The following is a 7,383-nucleotide window of genomic DNA, read 5'->3' on the forward strand; positions in this document are numbered from 1 at the left end:
CTAATATCCTTTCTACATTTATCACTTACTTTAAACAAGTAAATACACCTCTGTGGAACATTTATCTAAACTTCAAAATTAATATTATTGACAAATGTTTTAAAGGTTCTTTCTCACCTGGAAGTTACAGCTTCTTGGCATGTGCTTCTTAAAGACTAGCAAATATATACGACAACGCGTTGATGCTTTTTTTTAAAGAAACTTAAACACTAAAATATAACTATTTATGTTTTAAATCTATGGTTCATTATGTTCCGTATATCAGTGCATATAACATAGTTTTAAGTGTAAAGTTTAAAATTAGAATCTATTGTTTTAAATTAGCCAGTAAAGAACGTTGTAATATAAATTATTTTGAGCCTTATGGTGATGTTGTAACACATATACAATTTATGCCTAAATGCAGTGCTCCGCTAGGAAGGCGCTCTACACTTTAATACTTGGAATTTCAATTAACTTTTATGATAAACATGGAATAAAAACCCGTTCTCTGCAGAATATCGAAATACACGTCGTTTGTAACTTACGTAGATTTGAATTTACAAAGAAATTAAAACTATAAATCTCTCACTTTAGTAGAAAGTTTTAACCCAAAGTTAACTGAAATTGTAATCAGTATTAATTACCGATCAAAACTAGATTGTTACGTATATCAGAACTAAAACTATATACTTGTAACAATCATAGAATTTTGTTGTTGTTGTTGTTGCTAAGACTAAGAGCAAAGTTACATAATTAGCTATCTGTGCTCTACCTATCGCCGGTTTCGAAATCCGAATTTAGCTCCATAAGCTTTAAGACTTACCGATGAGTCACCGCACTAGGGTGAGGATGGGGGCACAAAACTTATAATGAGTAGAATGTATCGTTTTATCAGTTGGGTATTCTCACTATTAACAATATTTTCGAATGTATACTCAATAATGTCTCACGAGGTTCGGCTCAGGTCAATCCTGAAATCAATAGCTAACTATGCAAAATAATAATAATTATTATATAATAAGGAAAATTACCCTAATATAATAAAAGTAGAATAACATATATATATATATATTATATATACTGTGGTTGTTTGTTATTAAGCACAAAGCTACACAAAGGGCTAACTGTGCTCTGCCCACCACGGGTATCGAAACCCGGTTTTTAGTGGTATAAGTCCGCAGATATATCACTGTGCCACTGAGGGGGGGGGGAGGCGATACTGTGATAATAGTTTCACTTGTTTAAGGAGATTTACAAGTTATACTTGGATCAACCAAGTTAGTAGATTTCGGTTAGTCCTAAATCCATAAACTAGGCTAACAATGTCCAATAATCTTTATGATGAAAATAATGAAACTGAAATTAGCACCGTGAAGAATAATTATTATAGTAAAACATTAAAAATTAAATTAGAAATAACACGACCTAATAAATAAAAGTAAATACATTACATATTCTAACCAATTAATAAGTTTAAGTTGTTTAGGCTTATGTCCAACTTCTACACTATAGGGACCCGGTATGGCCAGGTGTTAGGGCGCTCGATTCGTAATCTGAGGGTCGCAGATTTGAATCCCCGTCCAACCAAACAGTTCGTTAGTAAAAGAGTAGCCCAAGAGTTGGCGGTGGGTGGTGACGACTAGCTGCCTTCCCTCTAGTCTTACACTGCTAATTTAGGGACGGCTAGCGCAGATAGCCCTCGTGTAGCTTTGCGCGAAATTCAAAACAAACAAACAATCTACACTATAGTAAATGTTATGATATAATTTCAGCAGCCCTCCCAGTGCCACAGCGACATGTCTGCGGACTTACAATGCTAGAAACCAGGTTTTGATACCCGTGGTGGGCAAAGCACAGATAGCCCATTATGCAGCTTTGTACATAACTAACTACAAACATGATTTCGGCAACGCTCTAAATTTTACACCAGGATACTGACAACAGTAGATAGCGTGTCCTTTGTGACTCAACTAACATTAACTTTAAAAACAGTTTATTCGTTTACTGATTAATCTTCCCTTTTTATTATTATTATTATTAAAAATATTAGTTGTTTCGTGTTTAAAGAAATATTTTATTAATTAGCTATTACAGTATCAAGGATATTTGTCAACTTTTACAGAAGTTCGTGCTTCTTTATTTGTCAGGTGTAGTAAGTAAAACATTATAATTATCTGGCATAGATGGATTACTCACTTATAAGTGAAAGGCGTATGCTCCTCCTTATTGAATCGTTTTTCTATTTGACGGATAAGTAAAACCATTACAGTGGCCTGGCTGCCAGTTTTCAAAACTTCTCTCTGAAGTCCGTGTTGCTAACCATTATCGATAAATACTTTAGGGCTTTTAATGACCGGAAGGGTTTACTGTAGGTTTTAGTGCACTTGTATATTTTCTTCATAGGTGTACGTTGCTAAGTTATCATATACATAACAGGACTGTGTCAAACACTTAAAAACATAAATCTGTAATGCACTTATTTTTAAACTATTTGAAGAGTAGCGCGAAGTATGGCGGTTATCGGGCCTGAATTATGAATTATATGGTTCATGATTTGTGGCCTGTTGCCTCAAAAATGCACTCCGCACTCTGGTACCATACGCTATGAGAAAAACCATCAAATCCCACTCTTTGATTACGGTAGCCCAAGAGTTGACGGTGGATTCTGCTGATTATCTGACTTCTTGTTTAGTCTACCAGTTTAAATTTATCGGCGTCTATCGTCGATAGCTTTGTGTAGCTGTGCACATCATTTGTAAAACAAACGAACAATCTGTTTGGCTTAATGTGTTTTTCAAATAGGATTGCTCGGTTAGTTTCAACGTATATTTAATGGTTGAGAAAGTTGTACTAATGGTGTTATCATTTGTCATTGTTAAAGAGCCAACGTCACTATTTATATATATTGCGTTTCAAACGTATACGGGTTTCTGCAATGTAGTTTTGAAATATTGTACAATAAATGTATTTTTTGTAAATCTAATATGAATCTTTTGAAAACGCTCGCTAAACAAAAGTAAACGATTGACGAATTCTAGAGTATGCTAGAATGCAGTTGTTGCTATTGTTTTTCCTATAATCTCCATAATCGTACTTTAAATCAGACGGATGCAAAAAAAAAATATTTTAAGCCTAGCTTCTTATTTTTCACATGTTGTTGCCAAAGAACTTGTCAGCTGGGCTAAACATGAAACGAGGCCACAGATATTTTTCACCTCAGTTCAATAAAGGAAAGTGAGAAACCTATTGATTTTATTGTTCAAGTATCTTTGGCGTTTAAAATATTACCATTAAATACAGTACTATAAATAAAGTACTATACATACAGTAACATTTTAAATAGACTTTTGTTTGTCATTATCTCCACCCAAATTGTTGAGTTATTGTATTCAACGAAAGTCCTTCTAGGGAGCAGCACGTGGAAAACAAAAACTAGACTGAAAATTCTAGTTTTACATACCTCGCATTTTCAATCTAGTATAGAATAAGAGAAACGTATTAAAGCATTCTTTTCAATCTAGTTTGATTTTTATCAAGAATATTATAATAGGTTTTCTTAACATGGAGTTATTGGGTATTAAATACAACATAATGAGTTTCAAATATAATAACATGACCTTCAAAATGCTTTAAATCTTTTCTTCGAAAAATCATATTACGTAAGTTGCAGTATTTATGACAGGTGTTTTCAGCTATAATACCGCTGAAGTTTTGAGTTAGCTTTAGGTATTTGAGCATAGTGTTATAAAATTACTTGTTGAGAGATTTGATCTACTATTAACAAAATTATTGATTAACTACTATAGTTTATAAAAACGGGTACAGTTAAAAACTGTCCACCCGTTTCGAAAAACAATGGCTTTCTTCAACACGAGGAAAGGCAAGACATATAAAAACGTACTTAAACTTAACTAAAATTATCACATAAGAAATGACTAACCAAAAGTATTTTGTGTTTGTATTTATGTCAAGACTACTAAATCTATCTAAGGATGTCTCTAATTTTGAACTAATAACCAAAAGTAAGACAGCCAGTTATCAGTACTCTACCATCCACCATCTGTGCTTGGAGATTGATTGTCACTTTTATAACGCATCCACAACGGCATGGCATTCTGTAGAACATCTAAAGATAGAAACTCAAATGCAAGTGAAATATTTGTTCCAAAATGCAACACTAATACTAATATATAGAAACATTATTCTACCAATCGACCTTGTGGTGTGACTTAAAGCACTTGATTCACAATCTACGGGTCGCGGGTTTGAATCCCATTCACCGGGCATACTCGCCCTTTCAAGCGTGGGGAGCGTTATAACGTTACGGTTAATCCTAATATTCGAATAGAGTAATCCAAAAATGGGTAGGGGGTAGTGCTTAATAGCGGCCTTCCCTCTAGTCCAGCGGTTCCCAACCTTTTTTCTTCGCGAACCCTTTGAGTAATAATAGTTCTCGTAGCGAACCCTTTTTAAGCAGTAATAAATTTTGTAAAATAAAGTAACTTATGAACGTGTTGAATTTATTGAAAATAAAAAGTTCCTGTACCACATATAAGTTTAACACTCTTACAACGAAATCTGAATCTCTTATATTGTCATCAGTTTACAGTTAGTACTCAGTAAAATTGAAATATAATTCTTGAAACATAAACAAAATTAAAAACAAAATTATTTAACTAAAACTAACGAGACTTCTGAGCTTGTTCTGAAGATCACAGTACTTTAGTGTTTAATTGGGTTAAGTTAGGTTAGGACTAACCTCTGACTAATTGAAAACAAAACCATTTAACTAAAACTAACGAGACTATTGACCTTGTTTTGAAGATCACAGTGTTTTAAAGTTAGGCTCAACAGAAGAGAGTTTGTTTGTTTTTTGAATTTCACGCAAAGCTACACGAGGGCTATCTGCGCTAGCCGTCCCTAATTTACCAGTGTAAGACTAAAGGGAAGGCAGCTAGTCATCACCACCCACCGCCAACTCTTGGGCCACTCTTTTACCAACGAATAGTGAGATGGACCGTCACATTATAACGCCCCCACGGCTGAAAGGGCGAGCATGTTTGGTGTAACGAGGATTCGAAACCGCGACCCGCAGAATGCGAATCGAGCGCCCATGCCGACAGTTGTTGTTTATTATTAAGCACAAAGCTACACAAAGGGCTATCTGTACTCTGCCCACCACGGGTATCGAAACCCGGTTTCTAGCAATATAAGTCCGCAGACATACCGCTGTGCCACTGGGGGGTCATGCCGACAGAAGAGAGATATAACAGTCTTAAATCAGGTTCTGCATCAACCTATTTCATTCGGTAAATATTTTAATAAATTAGAAGGAAATTACAATATTGGTATAAACTGTAGAACCAGCAAAGTGAAAAAGATGCCATTACCAAATTTTTCTTGCGAACCCCTTAGAATTATCTCTCGAACCCCTAGGGGTTCGCGAGCCACCGGTTGTGAAACGCTACTCTAGTCTACCACCGCTAAATTAAAGACGACTAGCGCAGATAACCCTCGAGCAGCTTTGTACGAAATTCAAAAACAAACAAATCTACAGAAAAATGCAGAAGTTGTGAATCAGATACCACCTTTTGACAAAACATAAAATAATTGTTGCATACTCTGTGTTTAATATAGTTTCTACATCCAAAAGCTGTTTTCAAAGGCATAATACTTGGGTTTGGAATTTTTGTACGGAAAGTCACACACTTAGAATACCGGTCTGACGTAGCATAAAAATTGTGTTACATAATTATGATAAGATGAGAAAAACTGTTTTGAAAAACGTTATATTTTGACACACCTCACATCTTTAGTTACAGTAAAATGTTTCTTATATGGTTTGATAACTTGTGGGTAAAATCTGAGGTAACAGAACTTAAGAATGAAAATAGGGCTATATCTATATAAATATAATAGTTCTGTCTGTTGTATGTCCATGTAACTATTTCGCAGGGTGTGGATGGATCTTCACCTAAAGTGGTGTGGAGGTTCATTAGGACCTTGGAAAGATACATACAAATTTCAAGTTTTTGCAGTTTTTATGGGCGTTTTTTACTACTACTTCGCCCCCTGTAGATGAATCTTCACCAAATTCAGATTTAACCTCTATTTGAAAGTTATAAATAAGAGCAGATACGGTACGGGCCTAAAACGTTCCACATTTATAACTATCATTTACTGTCTGCAACCAGATGTGGTAAGGTATTTACTCTTTATAAAACATAATGTAGTCAGTAAAATAATAAATAAAACATATTACTACAAACACACCACTGAGAGTGATGAATAAAGCTTGTTTCCTAATGTTGGCATTCCAGACTCAATAATCGACAAGTACCTATAAAATAGGCAGGACAATAAAAACTAAGACGCATAGAATGAAAAAAACGAAAATAAATTATACTTCTAACCCCCCCCCCCAATAAACAAACAACCACGTGCTAGTTAGTCTTGACACAAAATTCGCGCTAAAACAGGTATATTGTTATTGAAGTAACCCGTATTAAAACAATGTTTCATTTCTACTTTACCAATTTTGTATAATTTCACACAATAATTCTCATAATAGTTGCAAATAAACCTATCAAAAACACTAGTTAATGTATTGTTGAAGATCATAAAAGGTTTACACTAGGGAGAAAACGTTCTCATAATAGTTGCAAATAAACCTATCAAAAACACTAGTTAATGTATTGTTGAAGATCATAAAAGATTTACATTAGAGAGAAAACGTTCTCATAATAGTTGCAAATAAACCTATCAAAAACAATAGTTAATGTATTGTTGAAGATCATAAAAAGTTTATATTAGGGAGAAAACGTTCTCATAATAGTTGCAAATAAACCTATCAAAAACAATAGTTAATGTATTGTTCAAGATCATAAAAGGTTTACATTAGGGAGAAAACTTTCTCATAATAGTTGCAAATAAACCTATCAAAAACACTAGTTAATGTATTGTTGAAGATCATAAAAGGTTTACATTAGGGAGAAAACGTTCTAGATTATTACAAATTCTATACAAACTTCGTAACAGAGAAATTACAATAGTTTTACATAAAGTAAAACATTTAAGTAAAAGAAGGACATAAATATAATTTGTGTTTTAGAAGTTTTGTGCAAAACTACACAAAGGGCTATCAGAAAAACAAGCCGTCCCTAATTTCGAATTGGTAGACATGAAAAGACAGCTAGCCAACACACATCACCAGCTCTTGTCAGAAGGAATAGTGGGATTGGTTTGTTTGTTTTCAAGCTCGCGCAAAGCTACACGAGGTCTATCTGCGCTAGCCGTCCCTAAATTAGCAGTCTAACACAAGAGGGAAGGCAGCTAGTCAACACCACCCCCCGCCAACTCTTTTACCAACGAATAGTGGGATTGGTTTGTTTGTTTTCAAGC

The sequence above is a fragment of the Limulus polyphemus genome, unplaced genomic scaffold, assembly GCF_000517525.1.
Source record: "Limulus polyphemus unplaced genomic scaffold, Limulus_polyphemus-2.1.2 Scaffold785, whole genome shotgun sequence".
In the NCBI taxonomy this organism is placed as follows: domain Eukaryota; kingdom Metazoa; phylum Arthropoda; class Merostomata; order Xiphosura; family Limulidae; genus Limulus; species Limulus polyphemus.